The 24301-nt window shown below is 34.7% G+C and overlaps 1 protein-coding gene across 9 annotated transcripts in view; it reads right to left on the minus strand.

Moving 5' to 3' along the window:
• Positions 1–24301, minus strand: part of LOC138706473 (splicing factor 3A subunit 2-like) — a 128688-nt gene that overhangs the window by 32974 nt on the left and 71413 nt on the right. Inside the window, exon 1 of one of the 9 annotated variants that reach the window (XR_011334005.1) lies at positions 11115–11624. The exons of 7 other annotated variants lie outside the window; for them this stretch is intronic. The gene's annotated coding sequence lies outside the window, so the exon portion shown is untranslated. Of the gene's footprint in view, positions 1–7658; positions 9463–11114; positions 11625–24301 lie in introns of those variants that run through there. One more of the 9 variants, XR_011334009.1, reaches the window with a different exon arrangement.

Consider the following 24301-nt stretch of genomic DNA (forward strand, 5'->3'; position numbering starts at 1 on the left):
AAAACTTAATACTATTATAAAATCTTAATTTATAGTCACAGTCTAGATGAAATATATACAGACGAGATTTACAATATAGTCTACTAGTACAACACAAAGTTTAAGTATCAATTTCATGAAGTGTTATTGAATGTCATGAATTCACCTACAGAATAGAAGGCGTGAGAAATTAGGTACTTCTTTAATTTGACCCTAAATAATTTTATGTTTTGAGTTTCATTTTTTATACTGCCATATAACGCACTCCTTTTTGATAGCACGATAGACTTGCCGATGGAGTATGAAAGTCATTTTTGACGTGTATTTATGCTCTGAACTGTTGAATTAGTTACAAAGTTTTCACGATTACATACGAGGAAGATTGTTAATGAAAAGATATACTGACAAGCCATGGGCAATATTGTTACTATCTGTGGAATTTCCCCAGAATATTATTCCAAAACTCATTACCGAGTAGAAGTATGCAAAGTATATTGTTTTTAAGGTATTGATATTTACTATCTTTTGCATAGATCTAATAGCAAAACAAGCTGAATTTAGTTTGGGGGTAATTTCTTTAATATGATTTCTCCAATTTAACACATTATCGATTTTTAAGCCAAGAAATTTGGTTGTTGTTGTTGTTAATAGTCTTGTAATACTAGTGTTTGACTTGTTATCTTGTCTTGTTTTACTGGATATTATTGGATTAACATTAACAAGGTTGGTGAAATTGGCCAACAATTAGAACTATTAAAATACACATTAATGAAATCATTTTATAGTTATTAAAGCACATATTAATTAAATCATTTTATAGCTATTCAAACACACATTAATGAAATCATTTTATAGCTATTCAAACACGCGTTAATGAAATCATTTTACAGCTATTCAAACACACATTACTAAAATCATTCCATAGCTATTCAAACACACATTAATGAAATAATTTTATAGCTATTCAAACACACATTAAAATTACGAATAAGAGTAATTCCGAAAGTCAGATTTCCGAAAGAGACATTAACTTAATGCTAATTTATTCGAATGTACGGTAGTGATTTCGAATTGTTTTTCAGAGGTATAACTTACATATTATTTGGCTTTCAATTGACACATTAATGACCCATAGTACAATCTCACGCTGTTATTTCCGGCGTGGCTCCTCCTCTTTGTTTACGTCTTAAGCTGCCCGCGCTGTTGCATATTGCCGCCGAACAGGACAGTAGTCTATATTAATTAACAGCTGTTTACTAAATGTGGCAGCAGTGGAAGTGTATAACGTCATCAGGGACCAATGACAAGACGCGCACGTTTAAATGTAGCCGAGCTACAACGTGACTGGCTGCCTGAAATAACAGCGACGCGGCTATACCTCTAAGACTTTACCCCAACCTATATATATGTATATATATATATATATATATATATATATATATATATATAATTTGGCTAACGACACTGTATGAACTAGGTAAGTAATTTCAAGTTATTATCGTCGATGGAATAACTGATATCAAGATGGTATTTGGCGAGAAGAAGCCAAGGATTCTACATGTGATTACCTGACATTTGTCTTATAGTTGAAGAAAATCTCCGGATCAGCGGGAAAACGATTAGATACGCCGATGACCTCAGCCCATTTCACTATTGAAAATGATAGATGAAATGAGAAGGAGATAAAGAGTGCGAGTGGAATGAAAGAGCAAACGGGCGTACTCGAAAAAAACTTCTACAACGTCTCTATTTTTGTCCACCACAATCCCATCACAATCAAGTCAGGGTTTTAATCTGGACTGTATGGATGCAACACCAGCGTACTAGCACTGAGTCATAGACATGGCTATGGTATCGTAGTACACTATTACCCCAGTTTCCACCTCGTTTTCAAATCTTTCTTGCCTAAGGGGCATCAGGAAATGAGAGGCTGACAACCAGGAGATTCGTTAAGATGTGCATCCTTGAATTGGGCTATAGAAATACGTAGAATTCAACCCTATAAACTGAACTGAAATTCTCACATTGAACGGACTCAATCAGAACTGTTAACAGAAGTGAATCGCTATTGCAAACCGAAGAGCCAGCAAGATAAGAAACGCCCCAAGTTTATTTGATAAAGTCAAAAGTAATTTATATGAAATAGGTTTCGAATACCTAATCCTTGAAGCTGATGGTACACAGTGCAAAAGAAACAGTGACGTGCGTTTCTATTTAAGCACGTATTAAAATCTATGTAGTTTATTAATGCTGGCATTGCTAAATATGTCCATTACTTTGGCGTTATGGCTCGTAAATATTAACTCCGACATGCTTCGCTTCTTATGGACTGATAACGACTGCACAGTAACGTCAGTAGATAAACTCAAAACTGTAAAACTATACTTAGATATTCCGCCGCAACGCGTACAGGATGAAAGACAGAAGATAAAATAATATTAGTTAGTTAACATGGATCTAGAGAATTCTTCGGTTGAAATTACTGGTTAATTCAGCATGTTTCGCTCAATTTTTAAGGCGAACCAATTCTTAAACAAAGTTATAAGTTGATGTTATAATTATAATCATGATCGAGTTTACAGTCCGCGTCACCGTTTTTGGCGTGTGAAATAACTAATGGGAACGTTAAATGCTAGTGTCAGTCTGACAACTGTGTTTGACAAATGGCTGATGTGACGTGTATAGAAAGTGGTACCATTCTCAGCTGCACTAGCAACATGCTCACAATCTAGGCACTTTATTCTATGACACACGCCAAAAACTTTGGCGCCAGCTGTAATAATTTAACTATATTTAAGAATGACTATTATTTTTACATAATTATTTTATTGGTGTGTTGGGAAGATAAAAAGAATTGTTATTGTATTATATTAATTATATATTGTATTGTATTAATTATGGTTTGTTTATAGCAATGTAGCAATTTTGTATCATACTAGTTGAGTGCAAGAGAAGGCGGAATGGCCTTGGAATTCGCTTATTTTTCACTTACAACACATTGCGCATGTGCAGTAACCAAGAGCCCCTGTATATATGCTACTTATGGATAGTCGTGCGAAATTGTTGCCTACATACAAGTGGACTCCCATCAAGACCCGCTCCAAATTTAATTCTGTATCTGTACAGTTCCAGGAAAAAAAATGCCTTACCTGAATTTTTCTAAGTTCGAGATTCAACGCACTACGCATGCTCAGTGCTCCAAAGCAGTGGTAGGGGAGAGTCGGGTAGTATCGGACATCGGGTAGTATCGGACAGTGCGTTTCTTTCATCTACCACCATATGGTAGTACCTGAATGACATGGTTACGTTTCTCTATGCGACATCACAGAAACGTAACCATGTCAATCAGGTATTATCATCGTGTGATAGATGAAAGAAACTCACTGTCCGATATTACCTGATGGCCGATACTACCCGACTCTCCCCTATACACGAGATCGCTTTGGCAGTTATAGAAATCCATTTTACGTCAAGAGGACTAGATAGAAGCCTGTGGGTCTCTCAGCTGTGCTAAAGTGCAATCACGGATATTAGGAGGTGTTCAGAACATTGTTTAGAACAGGGTGGCGTACATTTTGAACACTTACTATGAAGAGTGTACTTACATAAACAACATACAGCATTTCTCAGAAGATACTATTTTTTTTTTTTTTTTTTGCTTTGTGAGTAAACAATAAAAGTTATATAAAAAAAGTTTCAGTGAAAGTTGTTTCTTTTTAAAAGTAGTTTCCAATGGTACCTTCAATGACTCATGTTCTCATTTGAAATTTCGAAGTTGACCACAGATACCTCTACTTCCGGCTTGTTACGGGAAACGGTACTAATACCAATCGATTCTTTACATAGGTTTCGGTCATCGAATTTTTTTATGAACAACCAGTATCACATAGTTTTCGAGGAAAAAGGCTGCTGGTACGTATACATATATACTACTTACTTACTTACTGGCTTTTAAGGAACCCGGAGGTTCATTGCCGCCCTCACATAAGCCCGCCATTGGTCCCTATCCTGACCAAGATTAATCCAGTCTCTATCATCATATCCCACCTCCCTCAAATCCATTTTAATATTACTTTCCAATCTACGTCTCGGCCTACCCAAAGGTCTTTTTCCCTCCGGCCTCCCAACTAATACTCTATATGCATTTCTGGATTCGCACATACGTGCTACATGCATATATATATATATATATATATATATATATATATATATATGTTTAATTGATTTCGTTTTTTAAATTATGATATGTTTTGAGGTTATGGCTTACAACACCAGTGTGTCACAAATATGAAATACTAGCATTAATAGTATTCCATCTTTATACCCTGGTTTTCTGTTTCGTTACTACAGTTGGTATCTGTAGGAGAAGGAAAAACCTCTCCTTCCAACACACTTAGAAAACAGTGCCAGTAGAATGAAAAGGCAATGCAAAAAGCCATAAAACAAGTTCGAGAAAAGACGTAAGAGACGAATCATCTGGATTGAGTATTACAGTTGGGGAAACACCTTCTAATGAAGATGCTGAATGCTTGTTCTATGCTTTTCTTAGTAGAGGCCATTTTGACTTTGCAACTTTGTTAATCTTGTAACTTGTTAATAGTATTCCATATTTGTACCTCGATTTTTATGAAGGAAATATGATAGATTTTGAGGAAATTGTTTTTGGTTTTTGTTTTGTTTCGTTTTTTTTTTTTTTTTTTTTTTTTTCAAAAATTTTATAACATCTTACGAACTTTTAAGTCCGGTGCACCATTCACAGGGATATTCAACAATAAACAGGACTCGGGGAGAGTTCGGTAGTATCGGACATCGGGTAATATCGGACAGTGATGTTTCTTTCATTTACTACCAGATTGTAGTACCCGAATGACATGGTTATGTTTCTGTATGCGACATCTGTATGAGTAACCATGTCATTCAGGTACTACCATCTGGTGGTAGATGTAAGAAACATCACTGTCCGATATTACCCGAAATCCGATACTATCCAACTCTCCCCTATATTTTACGTTCAGTATTCAAAACATGTAATTTTCAAAACGAAAAAACAAAATGGTATTTCGTATTTGTTACACTTTCTCTAATAACAAGATGATTCTACACAAAAAATAAGAGCAAAGAAGGCACGATCTTTTCTTTAACAATTGCTTACTACGGGTACATTATTAAATGCGTGGTTTAATTTTCCGGCACCTAACACTTTCAACAGGATAATATTTATTTAATAATAATAATAATAATAATAATAATAATAATAATAATAATAATACAGTAATATCTATTTATTTATTCTGGTGAAGTTAAGGCAATCAGGCTCCTACATCTATTCACCTGTTATACGCAGTAATGAATTGATATAGCGCCGCTATACTGTCCACATCAGATATCACGAGCAAACGGATCACCATTTAAATGTGAAACACGATTATTAATTATGTCGAAATATGGACAATAATTTATATCTTCACTGAAACTAAAATATTTCTTGCTGGTACGATCCAGACCCCAAACACCCACTGTTTGGAAATTTCCACTTCCATTGGCACTAAAAATGTTTTCTTGCTTATAAAGGTCCAGACACCCTCAAACACCAGAAATTTTCACCTGGACTTAAGTACTTAAATAATATGTCTCATCAGCAAGTGCCATTATGGCGGCGATACATCCATTCATACCATGTGCAACAGGTGAATATTTCTAAGTTATTCTTGAAAATATTTGGGCGCCGGAAAGTAAAACTACGTGATTAATACTCTATACTCATTCGTAGTATATAGCTGTTAAAGAAAAAGGGTGTCCCGTTTGGTGTAGTTCTTCTGTAGAAATACCAATAATAATAATAATTTATTATTTATTTATTTAGAATATTAACCAGTGGCGTAGCGTCAATGTAAGCTAAAAAGCTCAGCTTCCCCAGTTAATAATAATAATTTCATAATAAACTTGCAGTTTATGAACAAAATTATTTATTAATTTTAATAGAGTTTATATTTATGCGTTAAATATTGTGATGCGGCAGCTCAGGATGATTTGTGATGCAGCAGTAAACAAGAAGCCTGCACACACCAGCTTCCAAGCAGACTGGTTTCTTTCACTCATTCTTCTGTGTAACCCATCCCGCAGATTCTCCATCCCTTTCTAACTAAACTACCCTTGTCGCAAGGCACGGAAGAAGCTAGCTTTTACATTGAAAGTTTCCGAGTTATCCCTTTCGTGAGGGTTTGTTCAGTTGAAGTGTTAGTGTGCAATGCGGCTGATATAATAAATAATGAGTGAAATAACAGTTCCTGACACCGATTTACTTGAATTTTTAGGACAATTGTATTATCAAGACTGACTTACGAACAAAACTGCGATTTAAAAAACAAATGACCGTGTCTATTTGTTAGAGATATGTGTAAACCATGAAATCATATTTTACTACGTACCATTTGAGGTCATGCCTTATTGGTGTTACGAGGTTCCAACCAATCTTCGGACTGCTGACTTGACATTGACTACTATTTATTTTAAGACTATATTTTTGTAATACGTTTTCTCATATGTACATGAAAGACAACTTGAGTTAGCTTCCCCTGCTCAAAATTTTATGCTACGCCACTGATATTAACGTGCAAAACAACAGTACAAGGCCAATTAGAGTTTAGCACAAGATACAAAACAAAACAAAACAAAACAAAACAGAAGAAATGATGATGAGAATGAATGATAGAAATGGCAGTGAGATGGAATACGATCAATATAATAGTCATCATTAATCTTTGACCAAATGCAACAAAATAAATAGCAATATCTGACAATAATAACAAGTAAGAATATATCATGATAAACTCAAAAGGTGTATACTACACATTAAATGGATCCAAGTTCAATCCATGCAAAATAGCATATTTTATACATCTGCAGACCGGAGAGAGAGATTTTGAATTTCTATTATAAAAAATGTTATGAAATCTTAAACCCTTAGCAGGAATACGAAGACTGATATTGCTTATGAATGATTCACAATCAATATCACCCTTAATGACTTTACAAAAAAATAAGTAATCAAGATCTTGACGTCTGGCAAATAAACTGCAGCAGTTAAAATATTTACAGTTAATCTCATATTTATAGTCATCGGAATTTGGTAAAAATCTATAAGAACATAAGGAAATAAATTTTCTTTGAATATTCTCCAATTTAGCAGAGTCAGTGGAAGTAATGGAGTTCCATACTACAGATGCATATTCAAGCTTGGATCTAACCAATGTATAGTATAAAATTAATAGACACATCGGAGTAGAAAAAGAATGAGTTATAGATCTAATTAGACCAAGCATTCTTAATGAATGGGTATAAATATATTGCACATGATCATGGAAATATAATTTTGAATCAAGTATGACACCAAGATCTCTAATACCATTCTTCTTAGTAATTATGACATTACTAGGAGAATAATTAACTTTTAAGGAAGTAATAATAATAATAGTAATAATAATAATAACAGCCTAATAATAATAATAATAATAATAATAATAATAATAATAATAATAATAATAATAACAGCCTAATAATAAACAGGAAAAAGGCAAGTATTTACTAGAATTCGGCACACTGTTATAGATGGCTGGGAAATACTTCAATATGTCACAAACTTATTTCAATTACATATCTTTTCAGAAGTTGTCACTCACTTCCATATCTCTGGCGACATTTCCCGTTTACTAGTCTCTGGCCATCTGGACAGGAAAGCTCAGTCGTCATCAAAGGAACACGAATGAATGAAAAATTGTCACTAGCATGAGTTGTACTTGTACTAACAGTGCTTATTAATTCCGAAACAGGGCGCGCATTTGTATTCACACACATCAGAATCGTGCACCAGAACAAACACTTCAAATATAAGTACTCCGACATGTTGGAAAATCTAGCTCAGCTTAACGACATCTGCACTGAGTTTCGAATTAACTGTCTTGCCATTTCTCGACACAACTGACTCGGCAACTTGATCCTAAGAGCATAATCTCGTGCTTTCCTGTTATAAAACCCAAGGTTATCATTTGACCTTAAATTTGTTTTGTACCAATATCTATGAGTACTTACTTGATGGAATTTTTACTGATAAGTTACAAACTTCCAATGTGATACAAACAACATTGCGAATAATTTTAATGCGGCGCGAAACATGACGTATTAATTACATGTACACTTTTCTGAGGAGGGCGCCGACTTTCTGTTCTATTGCGATCAAATGCTATTAAGCAGAGCCACAGTCTAGGAAGGAAAGAAGAAAGACACTCTTTCAGCTAGTCACTACAGTCACGAAGCTCAATAAGTAGGGAATATGCATCCATAGATAGTTGCTAACCACTAGGATCGCTACTATCGCCTCATCACAGGCAATGCGAAATAGTACCAGCACAGTCTATTGTTCCCAGTACCCTCAAGAACTCAAGCTTCGTGACTATATTAGCTAGACTGTGGCAGAGCGGTGGATTAGTTCCAGAAACGATCGTCAGCACAGATGTAACAAATGAGTGTTAATGTACCCTATTTTCAACTGCTTATTATCAAAGTTTTAAGATTTCTTCAACAACTCAAGTTGATGTTTTGTGAATAGACGTGTGTCATTATGATAAGAAGTCATTCCGACTTTTTAATCAGTTATTTAACGATCCTGTATCAATCATTAAGTTATTTAGGGTGGATGGAATTAGTGATAGCGAGATGGTATTTGGCGGAAGACTGGCTATAGATTTCATGATATTAGTATTAATATTTATTTATTTAACCTGATAGAGATAAGGCCGTCAGGTCTTCTCTGCCCCTCTACCAGGGGATTACAACTATAATATGAACAATAAAATTACAATTAATATTAAATTTACAATTACAATTACAATAAAAATTAAAGTACGACAAGATTACCTGATTAATGAAAGCTAGACATTTTATCATAGAAGTTAAGAACAAAGAATATTTTTGTATTTACTGAATTACAAATTAAACCTACAATAACAAAAATCTATAGTGATGAAATTACCGGATATTCAAATATTTTGTGATAGATGAAGAGAACTATTTACAAGAAACCATGTCAGAACGAGTCTCAATTACTGACCAACTGCCTAGTAAGTTTGCGTTTGAATTCAATTTCATTTCGACAGTCCCTGATGCTAGCAGGTAACGAATTCCAGAGTCTTGGCAGGGCTATTATGAAAGAGGATGAGTATGAGGAGGTGCGATGGGATGGTACTGTTAGTATTGTTTCATGGCGAGATCGTGTGTTCAGATTGTGATGGGAAGAAAGGTAAGTGAAGCGAGACGACAGGTAAGAAGGAATAGAAGAGTTCAAGATTTCGAAGAGAAGGAGAAGTGACTGTAAATTTCTTTTCTTATCTAGTTTAAGCCAACCTAATGTTTCCAGGGATGGGGTAATATGATCATATTTACAAACATTGCTTACAAAACGTACACACAAATTATGAGCACGTTGAAGTTTCGTTTTGTTGTCGCTGGAAAGGTCAGTCAGTAAAATGTCAGCATAGTCAAAATAGGGAAATACAAGCGTCTGCACAAGGGACTTTTTTAAGCAAGAGGGAAGATGAACATTTATCCTTTTTAGCACATGGATAATAGAATATACTTTTCTGCAGGTTTCTGTGATTTGCATATTCGTCTTACAGTATAAAATATCTACACGAAATCAAATCTTTAATATCACATAATTATTTAAAGCACTTCCAGGAAGATATACAGTTTTATTCTTTCTAACACTGCTTGAAAAGGATTTCATTATAATTTTAAAATAACAACACTACTATTTTAGAAATAAAATTCTTAAATTCTTCTTAAATCCTTGCAAATTAAGCTTTCAGGAATAACTCCCTGTAAAGTTAATTTGAATAATTTCGAGGGAAAAATTGTTCCGGAGCCGGGTATCGAACCCGGGACCTTTGGTTAAACGTACCAACGGTACCAACGCTCTCCCACTGAGCTACCCGGGAACTCTACCCGACACCGATCCACTCTTATATCCTTATTATTAACATAATTTAAATGCAAATCAAATTCTAAGCTACTCGTATTAAATTAAGTAAATTCAAACAGATGAGACGACATACTAAGAATAACATAATGTAAATACAAATCAAATTCTAAGCTACACGTATTTAATTAAGTAAATTCAAACAGATGAGACGACATACCAAGACTAACATAATTTAAATACAAATCAAATTGTAAGCTACACGTATTTAATTAAGTAAATTCAAACAGATGAGATGACATACTAAGAATAACATAATTTAAATACAAATCAAATTCTAAGCTACACGTATTTAATTAAGTAAATTCAAACAGATGAGACGACATACTAAGAATAACATAATTTAAATACAAATCAAATTCTAAGCTACACGTATTTAATTAAGTAAATTCAAATAGATGAGACGACATACTAAGAATAACATAATTTAAATACAAATCAAATTCTAAGCTGCACGCATTTAATTAAGTAAATTCAAACAGATGAGACGAAATACTAAGAAAAATGGAACTCCAAACTATAAAATGTACCATTTGTACTGAGTTATATTATGAAATAACAATCTTATGAATAGAAGCTGGTAGAAGAGGGACGCAATTGTAAACGACATGGCCGTTTTCCTACAAATTCAAATACGGCGTTACAATTAGGTCCCAAATTAGGTGCCTCTTAAAGAAACACAATCAAATGAAAAAAGGTTATTTTTGAACAAAATTACTAATTGCGCCCTTTTTTGAGTACCCGATTCAAGTACATCCGAAAATACATTATATTCTTGAAGCTATAATGCGAAGATTAGAAATTAGAACATCAGCCAAGTACTGTTACGTACAAAGTGGGCAATGTCTAAAATTGCTGATATTATTCTTACTTCTTACTTTATTGCTGCTATTATTATTATTATTATTATTATTATTATTATTATTATTATTATTATTATTATTATCATTATTATTATTATTATTATTATTATTATTATTATTATTATTATTATTATTATTATTATTACAAGGCCTATTATTATATCAAATCTCTAAACTTGTTAAAAGAGGTATTGCACATCATGCATTACATTTAAAAGACCACATATTTTTCTACTTGCCATTCCCTTTCCTGGAGGTCATAAACACAGTTCTACATTTTCCATTCATAAACCTTTGACCCGGAGGACAAGATCTGGACGACGCTCGAATAACGTACATCTGATGGAACTCTGGGAAGACCTGGTCCGGAAGATCTCCGTCATCCTGCCCCACCGACGCCGCTACCAACACACTCACTAACAGGTATTTGCACACAGGTAGCAGGCCCGACATTTCATGAATGAACCGAACGGCACTCCGATTTGCGTACTAATGTTTATGGAAGTGAGGAGAGTGTTCAAGAATATATATGGAAACAAGGCAAAAACCGGTTATCCTTCAGGCATGACCCCCACCGTCTACCGATTCCAGTTACTGTAATCACCTGAAAACTCTTCCATCGAGATAACCGGAAATAAGACTTTAACCCACATAGTTTCTTCGAGTGTGAGAAAGTCCGAATGATTCATGAGTTCACTTTACCTAATTCATTAACTTCTCAGATTCAGCTTGGTTGCAAAGTACAAATTTTATTATTATTATTATTATTATTATTATTATTATTATTATTATTATTAGTGGGCGGCCGGGTAGCTCAGTTGGTAGAGCAGCTGGCTACGGACTGGAAGGTCCGGGGTTCGATCCCAGGTGGTGACAGGATTTTTTCTCGTTGCCAAACTTTCAGAACGGCCCCGAGGTTCACTCAGCCTCCTATAAAATTGAGTACCGGGTCTTTCCCGGGGGTAAAAGGCGGTCAGAGCGTGGTGCCGACCACACCACCTCATTCTAGTGCCGAGGTCATGGAAAGCATGGGCTCTGCCTCCATGCCCCCCAAGTGCCTTCATGGCATGTTACGGGGATACCTTTACCTTATTATTATTATTATTATTATTATTATTATTATTATTATTATTATTATTATTATTATTATTATTATTATTATTATTATTATTATTAGGGTTCGGAAGTTGATGACCTAAAGATCACAGAAAAATGACCTATATAATGACCTTAAATTTACGAAAATATGACTTTAATTTAAAAAAGGCCGTAATTTTAATGGTAAAATACAAACAAAATAATAGTAGGCCTATACTTCCATCTGTAGAAAATATAATGTGGCCAAACTCAGTCACTAATTGTCGCAATTTATCTACTTTGTTATGCTTTCGGCAGTTTTACGTCTCCACTTGTGAGATATAATATGCTGACTGCGGGCACTGCAGCTGCAGTATTTGGTCTGTTGCGCTGAATGAGGGGAAGCATGTGACACACGTGACCAGACGTCAAGGCCGATGCAACCACAAGGAAAATTCTTGTAAGACGCAATCGAATTAATTAAGCAATCTGCAGTAGGTTCTCGTATATAGACTACGACTACACTGTAATAAAAAAAAAGTCCGTTCATAAGGAGAAAAGGGCAAAAATGCAACAAAAATAGAACATCTCCTAAAAAAAATACCAATAAAAGGCCGAAAAATAAAAATAATACAAAATAAAAGTGGGCCATATTAGTTCGTGTTGAAGTGAAACGAGTTTATATTGCATCCTGCACTGTCTGTGATGTCTCAGAAAAAGAGATATTTCATCAACTTCCGAGCCGAGCCTTATTATTTATTATTATTATTATTATTATTATTATTATTATTATTATTATTATTATTATCATCATCATCAACAACATGATCATCGTTATTCTTGTGCAATCGTCATAATCATTATCTTTACTAATTTTATTCTTCTGTAAATTCAAATGGTAACGTATTCAATTAAAAATTCGGTGGACCATAGTTTAATTTCCTGCAGCACAATGAAGATTTATCACCGTCCCTTAAACGTTGAACGTGTTTCCTTTGCCTTACTTTCCTCATTTTTATACGGTGGTCTTGCTATGTAGTATTAAGGACTGAAAGGCCTCAGTTCTACATTTTTTAAAAAAGAAGGGAAAGCATTTTTGGATTAATTTATCATTCATTTATTTATTCATTGAGACAAAATTAATATCTGAAATAAATCGTTAAATATTAGTACGTAACAGTGCAAAGTGGGTGGTGGCGGGATTTTTTCCGTTGCTAAAACCTCAGAAAGACCCCGGGGTCCACATAGCCTTCTGTCAAATTGAGTGCCGAGCCTTCCTCGAGGATAAAAGACAATCGGAGCTTGTAGTCGACCATCATTCTATTACCGAGGTCATCTTCATGCACCTTCTCGGCGCCTAAAGGAAAAACCTTTTAACAGTACAAACACGCCACAAGCGCTGTTAATGAAAGCTTCACTCATGTTGGTGCTAAATGAGTCATTCCGCGCATTGCTGAGATGTCTGAAGGGCAGTGAACTTCTGATGGAAAGTGCGAGATTCAAGTACAGTAAAAAATCTTGTGAAGATGACAAGGTCTAGTATAAAAATCTAAGTCACGAAAACGACACACGCTTTCCCACTATATGCTTTACGAGTTCTGCTACAATTCAATTCTTTCATCATGTTATGGCCGTTCACGGTTTACCTTCTTGAACAATTACTCGAAACAATATATAGCTGCATAAATGAAATTACCTAGAAAGTAAGTAAACAAAAAGTTAATTTTTGGTCTCTGCACAAAATATTAATATACCAAGAGTATTTGCTTGGATGTAAAGGCAGCGAGCACCTACGACTAACATCCCTACTGCTAATAATGCCGATTGTTAAGGTGGAAGTTACAATTCGTACAGGTTTAATTGTAAGTGACGTCTATGAAATATTTTATGCTCGACCATGCCGAAATGTAGTAATTATACACCTGGCAGCAGTCCTTTAATGCATGTCATTAAAGTACACCTATTCATTAAAGTTCAGGTTTTCGATTATTCTCGGATATGCAATCGAAAGACAACGAGGGAAACGTCACGGAGGCTGGAAATCCAATACTGTCGCAGAAGGTTATGTTCTGTTACTATAATAATTAGCGTTAATTGTAAATAATATTCAAATAAATTCAATTTGTCATCTCGTTTTTCAATTCTAAATCAATTTCCAGGTTATATCAAAATTAGATCATGTTACATTACATCAAGGTCAATGACATTATTGTTCCTCGGAAAAAATCAATACTTTCGCGTCTGCGCACATCTCACAATTTAAGAGGTATGAACAAGGTCACTTCCGATCTTCTGTCAGATACAAATAAAATGAATACCGGTACTTTTGAATAATTTCAAGTTAGAAATATGGTCAAGCATAAAAAGTCGTATGAAACTTGCCTATAATGGTAATTAAGACGCTCGTATGAAAATTATGAAACGAGCGCAAGCGTCTTAATTACTATCATTATAGGCTGGTTACATAATGTACTATTTTCATGTCATAACTTTCAGAACCTATTCCTCTATCAAATAGGTACTGAAACCTTTTCCGAGAATAATCAGGTGGAACTGAAGAAATAAAACATTACGACATTGTATGTTCTTGTTCTAATGATTATGAAGCAACGGTGGAATAAATATTGCACTGTAAACAGAAGAAATCGGAGAATCTCCGTTTGTTGTTCACTTATTACGGATTTAATTTCACCCCTTTAGGCCTGATGTATTTATTTTTTAATAGGTTATTTTACGACGCTTTATCAACATCTAGGTTATTTAGCGTCTGAATGAGATGAAGGTGATAATGCTGGTGAAATGGGTCCGGGATCCAACACCGAAAGTTACCCAGCATTTCCTCATATTGGGTTGAGGGAAAATCCCGGAAAAAACCTCAACCGGGTAACTTTCCCCAACCGGGAATCGAACCCGGGCCACCTGGTTTCGCGGCCAAACGCGCTAGCCGTTACTTCACACGTGTGGACGGCCTGATGTACATTATAGTTTACATTGTTTCTTTTTTTTCTTCTTCTTTTTTTGGAATATCTTCGATACTTTTAAATATTTTGAAAAATTCAATGTGATAGAAATGAAGAATAATTATTATTTTTTAAACATTTCTATATCTGAATTAAAAATAAAATTTAAAATTTTGGGGCCCCAGGGGTCAAAATTGTCCCCAAATTTCGATTTTCTGTGAAGACTTGATTTGGGAATTTTGGATCCCCAGAATGATTATGTGACCAGTTTTTTTTTTTCTTTTGTTTTAAATATAAATACAGGACTGAAGGAGTTAATATATCCGAAATCGAACTTCAGTCCTTTGAAGATTCTTACATAAACTAAAAGTTTCTCAATAGACCTACTTCTTAATATAGGGTGTAAGAACATCTACTGAAATCTTGTAATAAAATATTTCAATAACAGCTTACGTAAAATGCAGTATCGGCATTGACATTGACGAGTTCGTCTTGTCAGCGCGTGTTGAACCTTGAACCGCTCGCTTGACCGTACCATTCACACTCGAGGGATTTATCCTTAACACAGGAAAACGTGATGTTCACATGGGAGGTCGGTGAACACCCAGCTTGCTACCAGAGTCTACTGTCACTATTGCCCACGTGCATCAACGTCAGTTAGTGTAACCACCGGTTAAAATTGTCACCTAACCTCTGGTTAAGCATTTTTACAGTGGATCGACCTCGGTTACGACTTAAATAGGAGGTTAACCACAGTAATCTCTAACCGGCCATATTCGAGCGGTTAAAAGAGGTAACCAGTGATTAGTAGAGCAAGTAAAGCAAAATGGCGGCCAGAGCCACAGATGTTTATTTCGAAGACGATTATTATTGTACAGTACTTGAATTACTTGGATAGAGCGTGAGCGTGAAGTTTCTATAGTGGAAAGAGAGAATTCTTACGAGGAATTAGGTGACAGAAAATTTCAGGAGGGATTTCGTTTATCAAAATCTACAAATGGATCACTTGAAATAACACAAAAAGTCATATTTCTCCTATGGTTCGGCTGCTTGTATTACGATTCTATGTAACTGATATTTTCTGTATTTTAAGAGGGAATACTCGAATGTCTCTTTCTCTGTGTCACTGGCTGAACAAAGAGAGATTATTTATGGATCTTAGGATAATGAACAGTTCCCTCGTGTAAATGAGGTGCTTGATCGTATACACATTCCTATTAATCTTCTGCATCCTTTTCCTTTATAGATATTCCATCTTTTTATGTAATACATTTAAATTGTAGTAATTAAGTCTAGCGACACTTCAACCACACATTGGGATATAATCATTTTTGCATTCAATTTTCTATTTTGTACGATTTTAACCTAACAGCAAAGAAATACAACTCGCAAATATAACAGCGCCCAAAGGCAAACAAATGCAAAGCGAAAATGTAGGACACGTTCATTTCGATGTAGAACGGAGTGAGCGCAGTCATTTTTAGACGTTGACTATCATCTTTACAGCGGTATGGATGCTTTCCTTTAGTCATTTTGTAGAAACAGTACACCAGCATAGACTTTACTCTGGTTAAATGAGGTGTCAGCTAGCCATGTTTAAGTAATCTGTGATTATGAATGGTGCACACAAATTACATTTTAACCACTGTTACTGTTTAACCGTCGTTTCATAATCTACGATTACTGCGTTTTTAACCGATGTTGATACACTTCGCCATATGTCTGACACCAGATTCGAGATATCAAACCCAAAAGAGGGTGATACATTTAGAGACAATGTTGCCTCGAGATTAGGACATGCAATGAGGAAGCAATTATGAAGTACTGTATTTAACGAGAAGGCTCCGTCTTCTGAAATTTTATTGCGGGAATTATAAATACAGGAATGAAAAGAAATAGCAAAATGTTATTTCAAATCCGAAACATCTTTACAATCATAATCATGCTCATAATAGTTTAATAGTTTACGTTAAATATCTAAGAACAATATGTATAGACAAGGTCAGAAAAGCCAAAAAAACAATTACGAAGCGACTGTAAATAAAAAAAAATCGTCAAGATTTAAAAAAGGATTTAAAGACTAGAATTGGGTGATTTGAGAGCAGCTCTGCTTAAATTAAAAATATGTGATGGAAATTTGTTCTTTAATGACATTTTACAAAAATTATTTTGCGATTTAGCAAATCTACAAGTTATGATATTAAAATAATTTCCTTGTCTTGTGTCATAGGAATGAATATCATTTCTCAATGTTAAAGTTAAAAGATTGTCCTTAACATTCAAAATTAACTCTAAAATATATAAGTTTATTACACAAACAACGGTTTGCAGTGTTCATTAAAAGTTGCACTTGATATAATTCTTATGGCCCTTTTTTGAAGCAAAAGAACCCTATTTATAAAAGCGCTGTTACCCCAAAGCAATATTCCATAGGTGAGAGTACTCTGAAAGTAAGAAAAATAAGCATCACGAATATAGTTTTCAGGTACAACAGTTTTTAATCTCTTAAGGAGAAACAAAGGTCTTGAACGTTTAGTAAAAATATGATCAATATGACTTTCCCATGTCAACCTAGAATCAACAATTATGCCTAACATATTAAAATGACTTTGTTCATGATCAGTCTTCTTTAAAGTAAAAATCACACGTTCAGTTTTAGCTGAGTTCAACAGAAATTCATTTGCATTAAGCCAAACTTCAGCGTATCTTAAATTAAGTTGAGCAAAGTTTTGCAAAAAGTTAATATCACTATGATTAATTAAAAAGGTAGATCATCCGCATACAGTACTATATCAGCATTAATATTATGGGCTAAGTCAGAAACAAAATCGGACCCAATACAGAGCCCGGAGGAACTCCATAACAATAATTTATTCATAACATCAGAATTTTTACCATTAAACGAAACACCTTGTTTACGATCTGATAAATATGACTCAAAAATCATCAACTCACGTCCCATGAGACCCAGATAATTTAGTCAATAGAATGCTATGATCAACACAATCAAAAGCCTTGCTTAAGTCGCAAAAGGTTGCATGGAAATAAACATTTTTTTTTTCAAAAGTCTCTAATACTTGCTTTACAAGACAACTAACTGCACCTATGGCATTATGTTTAGACCTAAACCCATATTGCAGGTAATATATCTCGAATCCGTTTCATCTTGGTCTCAACAATTCGGACTTAACTTAAATACAGATAAATCATAGGCCATCTTATTTTCGAATAAAAGATTAATCCCCGATATTAATAAGTTCAACCTTCCTCCTGTGACTCTGAATAAAGCGATCATTCCATTCAGTTCAACTATAAAAAACCTGGGAGTTCATTTTGAATCTAACCTTACCTGGGACACGCATATCAAACACACATGCAAGAAAGTGTTTTCCACTCTTCACTCATTAAAAAGATTGTACCAATCCCACTATGTTGTTGTTTTTTTATTATTAATCTATTTTTGTGTACATTTTATTCAATTGTCGGTTTCTGGTTTAATTATGTAAATCCTACTTAATTGTAATCTAATACTAATATGTATACTAATGTGTTTATTTTTATTTTTACTGTGTACATTTTTCTTTTTTTATTGAATTATCGGCTTCTGTTTTTATGTGATTCGTATTTGATTCTAACAAATTAATATGTATTTCACTATGTTTATTTTTATTTTATGAGGTAAATTTTATGTAACTACCTCTTTTGATCTCATTATGTATCAGTATATAATTACTTAATTCCGATCAAGTTTTATGTTCACCTGTGTAAGCAAGTTTTAATCCTGGTTTAGTGTAAGCGAAGGCCTTACGGCCTTAACTCTGCCAGGTTAAATAAAACCATTATTATTATTATTATTATTATTATTATTATTATTATTATTATTATATATCAACTTGTTAATAATCACGGACAGTATAAACGTTTCACGCAATTATAAGGATTCGATGAATACCCTGCCACTTTTTTTTACCGAGTTGACCTTCCTTAGAGTATGTCCCATCCAGTTTCATTTCTGTCTCAAAGTTTGTTACTTTATCTGATTTTGTTTATCCTTTTCAATTTTTTTTTTTTAAATTATATCAAGCCAACTGATATTTAAGATTTTCTGTAGACATGTGTTTATAAAATGTCGTAATTTGTTGTTTATATTCGGAGTCATTCCCAAGGTTTCACATCCATATAGAACAGATTTTACATTACTGTCGAAGATTTTTAGTCCGGTCTTTAAGGAGATATTATTTGTTTTCTTTATTATATACTGTATAGTTGGGAAGAGCATAATATTTCCTTTGATATTTTATCATTTACATCCTTTAATGGTCCTCCGTCCATATTTACTTTTACCAACACATACTCTATAAAACTATTTACTATAGAACATGTTTTTGTTTCCTATAAGACAGATTAAAACCCGAAATATATATATTTACACTTAAGATATGTCTAATTTTTTATTCATTCATTCATTCATTCATTCATTCATTCATTCATTCATTCATTCATTCATTCATTCATTCATTCATTCATTTATTTATTTATTTATTTATTTATTTATTTATTTATTTAACTAGCTAGCTAGTGAGTACAAATTAAATTTATAAAAAAAATGTTTCTAGCCACTAGATAATTGAATTAAGACCAAATAAAATAGGCTACAAGTTATGGAAATATCAGTAATGTTACAAGCAATCCGATGTTGGTAACTCACTGTAACTCAGCATTAATTATTATGGCTACGCATTCACTGGTTCAGCTTTCGATTTCGACAACTGAAAAGATGTATGCGTTAGATCTTCCCTTAATGTTTGGAATTTATTTATTTTTTTGTATGCTACTGTGTTGCCTCAAAATATGACTTTGCACCATGTTGACCACATAAACATAGTTTTCCTTCCATTTGAATGTCTATTGTCATTAAAAGACATTAACAACTTCCATAGTGATTTAACATTTAAGGCTGGTTCACAATAACCTGAGAACGGAAATATTTTTAAAATAAATGTATTTAATTTAATCACTATTCACTATTGTGAATGCTCACATTTAAATGCATTTATTTTAACATTACTTCCGTTCTCGTTCTCGTTGTAGTTTCCGTTCCCGGTTTATTGTGAACCAGGCTTTAGATGTGCTAGCGACCAACGACGTCTGTATTTCCATTAATTCCGCATACTTCTCAAGTACGAAGAGGAACAAGTTTGCATAGCACGGTGACTCAGGGAAAACCCAAGCTATTTTAGAGAAACCTGTTTTATAATATCTGAAGGTATGTCTGCCAACGCTGTTAAATCTAGAAACACAGCTCAAGATACCGAGAAAAGCTGACTTGTTTAATAACCTACATACTTCTGATTTAAAATCCTGTAAAGGAATGTCCAGCTTTGAAACATCTATAAGAAAATATTACGAAGAATATTGCTAATAATAATTTTATATTTCAAAGGTCATGGTGACTACAATGCACTCCAAGAAGACGTATGAAAAGCTAGTATGCAGAGTTTCCATATTTTATGATGTCACTGTAAGAAAGTTGTCATCTGTAGATCCGTCAAGCTTTTTTTCTATGAGACTTGCCAGTGACAAGAATATCCCGAGTGAGTTACGAGCCCAAAGCAGGATAAGTCCAGCGGTAGGGCTGCCACCTTGAAGCCTCTGGACATTCTGACCGAAAAGGTCTAAGGCGCCAGATACTCGCTTTCACCCTCTCCCGTCTGCTATAGATAACTGCATTGCCCAGGAATCACGACGTGGACTTAGGAGTAGGATTTGTCGACAAAGCAGCAGTTGATAGTGCAGAAAACTTTACCCGAGGTCCTGTCGACCTTTTGTGTCATTAACAATGTGTTTAAAACAAAATAAACTATAACTAAAACCCGGATAAGATTGTATAACGTATTGACTCTTCCCACTTTACTATACGGTTGTGAAAACTGGACAATCAAGGAAACGTTAAATCGAGAGGAATGACTGCTGCGGAAATGAAATATTAAGAAGAACAGCAGGTTACAAATGAAACGACTATAAAACAATGTATGACTTGAGGCTTTCCCGGCGTTTGATGTAGAATAACTCTTCTCGGGTTCTCAGCCAGGAGAGTTGGAGATTTGCTTCCAAGCTTTCGACGGCTAGCTCTGCCATCTTCTTCAGGGAATGAAGTGATGTGGGACCATGTGTAGCCGGTATATATGCAATAGTATATACCGACTAGACATGGTCCCACATCACTTCATTCCCTGAAGAAGATGGCAGAGCTAGCCGTCGAAAGCTTGGAAGCAAATCTCCAACTCTCCTGGCTGAGAACCCGAGAAGAGTTATTCGACTATAAAACAATTATAGAAATTTTGGAAGAATTGAAAATGACTTCAATTTTTAACAAATTTTAAATTATATAAGCCGTTCAGAGCAAACGTGGTGTAAGTCAAAATTTGGTAAAGAGGTTTAAAGTAAAAATTCTGTAAAATACAGCGCAAAGTAGCAATTAATATGACCTTCTTGCTATCCACTGACTACTAATAGTTTAATGGTCTTACTAATAAAAACTCTATATACAGACGTTTAACTGTCTTATACTTATACAATCAGTAGCTCGTTTATAAGTCGTGTGTAAATTCCTTACTAATAATCACTACATACGTCGTGTATAACAGTATAACTATTACACAGCTACGTTATAGTTTCGTCATTAATTTGTTATGAAAGGTAATAGAATATCTGAGGTTCTCTATTGCATCCGGTAGAGCGCTCGAGTGTGACGTGTTAAATATCGATAGTACAACTGGCTCTAATCGATTACCACACTACATTTTGGTCAAAGAGTACAAGCTACAGCAATATTATCACAGTCTACTATATACAGTTACGAAGCTTGAGTTTTGAGGGTGCTAGAAACAATAGACTGTGACGGTACTATTTTGCATTGTCTGTAATGAGGCGATATTAGCGATCCTAGTGGTGAGCAACTACCTAATGTTTGCATATTTACTACGTGTGAGCTTCGCGCTGTATATACTAGACTGTGATATTATTCTAATAATTCTATGATCTTTGGTTTGTTCTTCTGTGGTTACAAGGTAACCATCATCATAAAATGACAGTCGATACGAACAGCTGTTAGAGGGGCGGCCATTTTTTCGCTATATACAACGCTTAAACAAGGGGTTTCGTGTATATAACTACTGCAAAGCAATTCCCATTGTATAGTTACAGCCTGTTTATACGTCCATAGCTTATTCACAATTTATTAGTAACGTTTTCTGTCTCAACTCTGCATAAGTCTCGTATAAAAACTATACACGGTTTATTAGTAAGACTGTAAGTAAATTGAATACTAATTGCTACTTTGCGCTGTATTTTACAGAATGTTTACTTTAACCCTCATTACCTATTTTTGACTTACACCACTTCTGCTTTGAACGGCTCATATGTCAACAGGACGCCCCGCAACAGACATCATAGCCTATATTATTAAACAAATTACACTCCGGCGGGTACAAGAAATCCTGGAAGACCATTGAAGAGACTTCTCGACCTTTAATATGAGCCGGAACGGACCAATCTGTGGCCCAACTCCTTGGAAGGTGCATGATGATTTATTTATTTTATTTTATTGAGTTTTTTTACGACGCTGTAACAACATCTAGGTTATTTAGCGTCTGAATGAAATGAAGGTGATAATGCCGGTGCAATGAGTCCGGGGTCCAGCACCGAAAGTTACCCAGCATTTGCTCGTATTGGGTTGAGGGAAAACCCCGGAAAAAAACTCAACCGACCGGGATTCGAACCCGGGCCACCTGGTTTCGCGGCCAGACGCGCTGACCGTTACTCCACAGATGTGGACCGGTACATGATGATGATGATGATTATTATTATTATTATTATTATTATTATTATTATTATTATTATTATTATTATTATTATTATTATTATTATTATTATTAGTGGAAGAGTGTGTGGCTAGCATCATGCTTCTAATACTTTACTCGAAGGAAAGTACTTCTTGATGTTGTGGTGCGAAATTTTTCAGATTTCTTGCACCCTACCACAGTTGTAGAGAAACATCTGGACAATTTTATTGCTCTTTTTAACGTAACTTACGAGCAGATGCCTCTAACCTTATCTTTTCCGATGGTAAAGCTCATGTACAGAGTGGAAAATGGATCTGGGCAGTGAGTCTAATAACATTATAGTCTATTGTGAACGGGTTTTGAGAAAAGTAGGCTTAGCAATTTTAGTTGAATTTTGGAAAGCGCATTCCATGAAAACGGGGATTTTGCAGAGGTTTTTTTAACTGGTTATTCAACAACTTTAAGGTTATTTAGCGTCGATGGGATTAGTGATAACGTGACGGTATTAGGCGAGATGAGGCCGAGGATTCGCCATAGATTACCTGACATTCGTCTTACGGTTGAGAAAACCTCAGAAAAAAACCCAACCAGATAATCAACTCAAGTAGGAATCGAAGCCGTGTCTGAGCACAACACCAGATCGACATGCAAGCGCCTTAGCCAACTGAGCTACGCCGATGGCTTGTTGCAGAAATGATGTTGGGAATGTACAGAAAATACCAACAAATGCTTCTTATTAGTTTGTTGAATAACACTGACGAACTGACAGCAATTTCTTTGGATCGGTAGTGGTTGACAGGAAGACGTGACGGTGGAAGCAAGACTAGCGTTAGGATAAAATGCACAGCCAGCAATATTCGTCTATGACGCATTAGGTTACTGAACCTTTCATACAGTTACGTGAATACGTGTTGCAATATTGTCATGTATTCGCTTGTATTTGTATGAATATCTTAAAAGCCGTTCACAAACGACCATAAGGATATTAAACCTCCATGTTTAACTTCCCCCTCTGATTCATCTCACAAAAGAAGCGTATTTAGTCCCCTTCCACACGTATTGTTATAAAAACTTAGTAAGGTTATACATAATTGATACGATTTTATAAAAACTTAAAATTTTGACTACGCTGAACATTGTAAAAGTTTTAAATCGTACATCACTCTTGATATTAATTTAACAAGAAAAATCAGCGTCACGAAAACGATGATGACACATATTTTTTTTCTTTGCACGTTTCATGTGCCATCGTGAAAATTTAGCTTCTTTTTTATCATGTAGAAAAATATTACTGTTTGTGGTATATTTTCTTGAAACATCATCCAAAAGACAGAATCTACTCTGCAACAAAAGAATATTTTATTTTCTCAGAGGAAAGGTCCAAGGACGAACACTGCAGGTTTCCATTGACAGTTCTACTACAACCACCAGAAAACGTACCAGGCAGATGCCATCTGTACGCCAATCACAGTACTATAACACGCCGACACCGTTTTGCGTAATGCTATTGCAGGCTTTATGATGTTAATAAATATTGAAACGGAG

The sequence above is a fragment of the Periplaneta americana genome, chromosome 9 (assembly GCF_040183065.1).
Source record: "Periplaneta americana isolate PAMFEO1 chromosome 9, P.americana_PAMFEO1_priV1, whole genome shotgun sequence".
NCBI lineage: Eukaryota > Metazoa > Arthropoda > Insecta > Blattodea > Blattidae > Periplaneta > Periplaneta americana.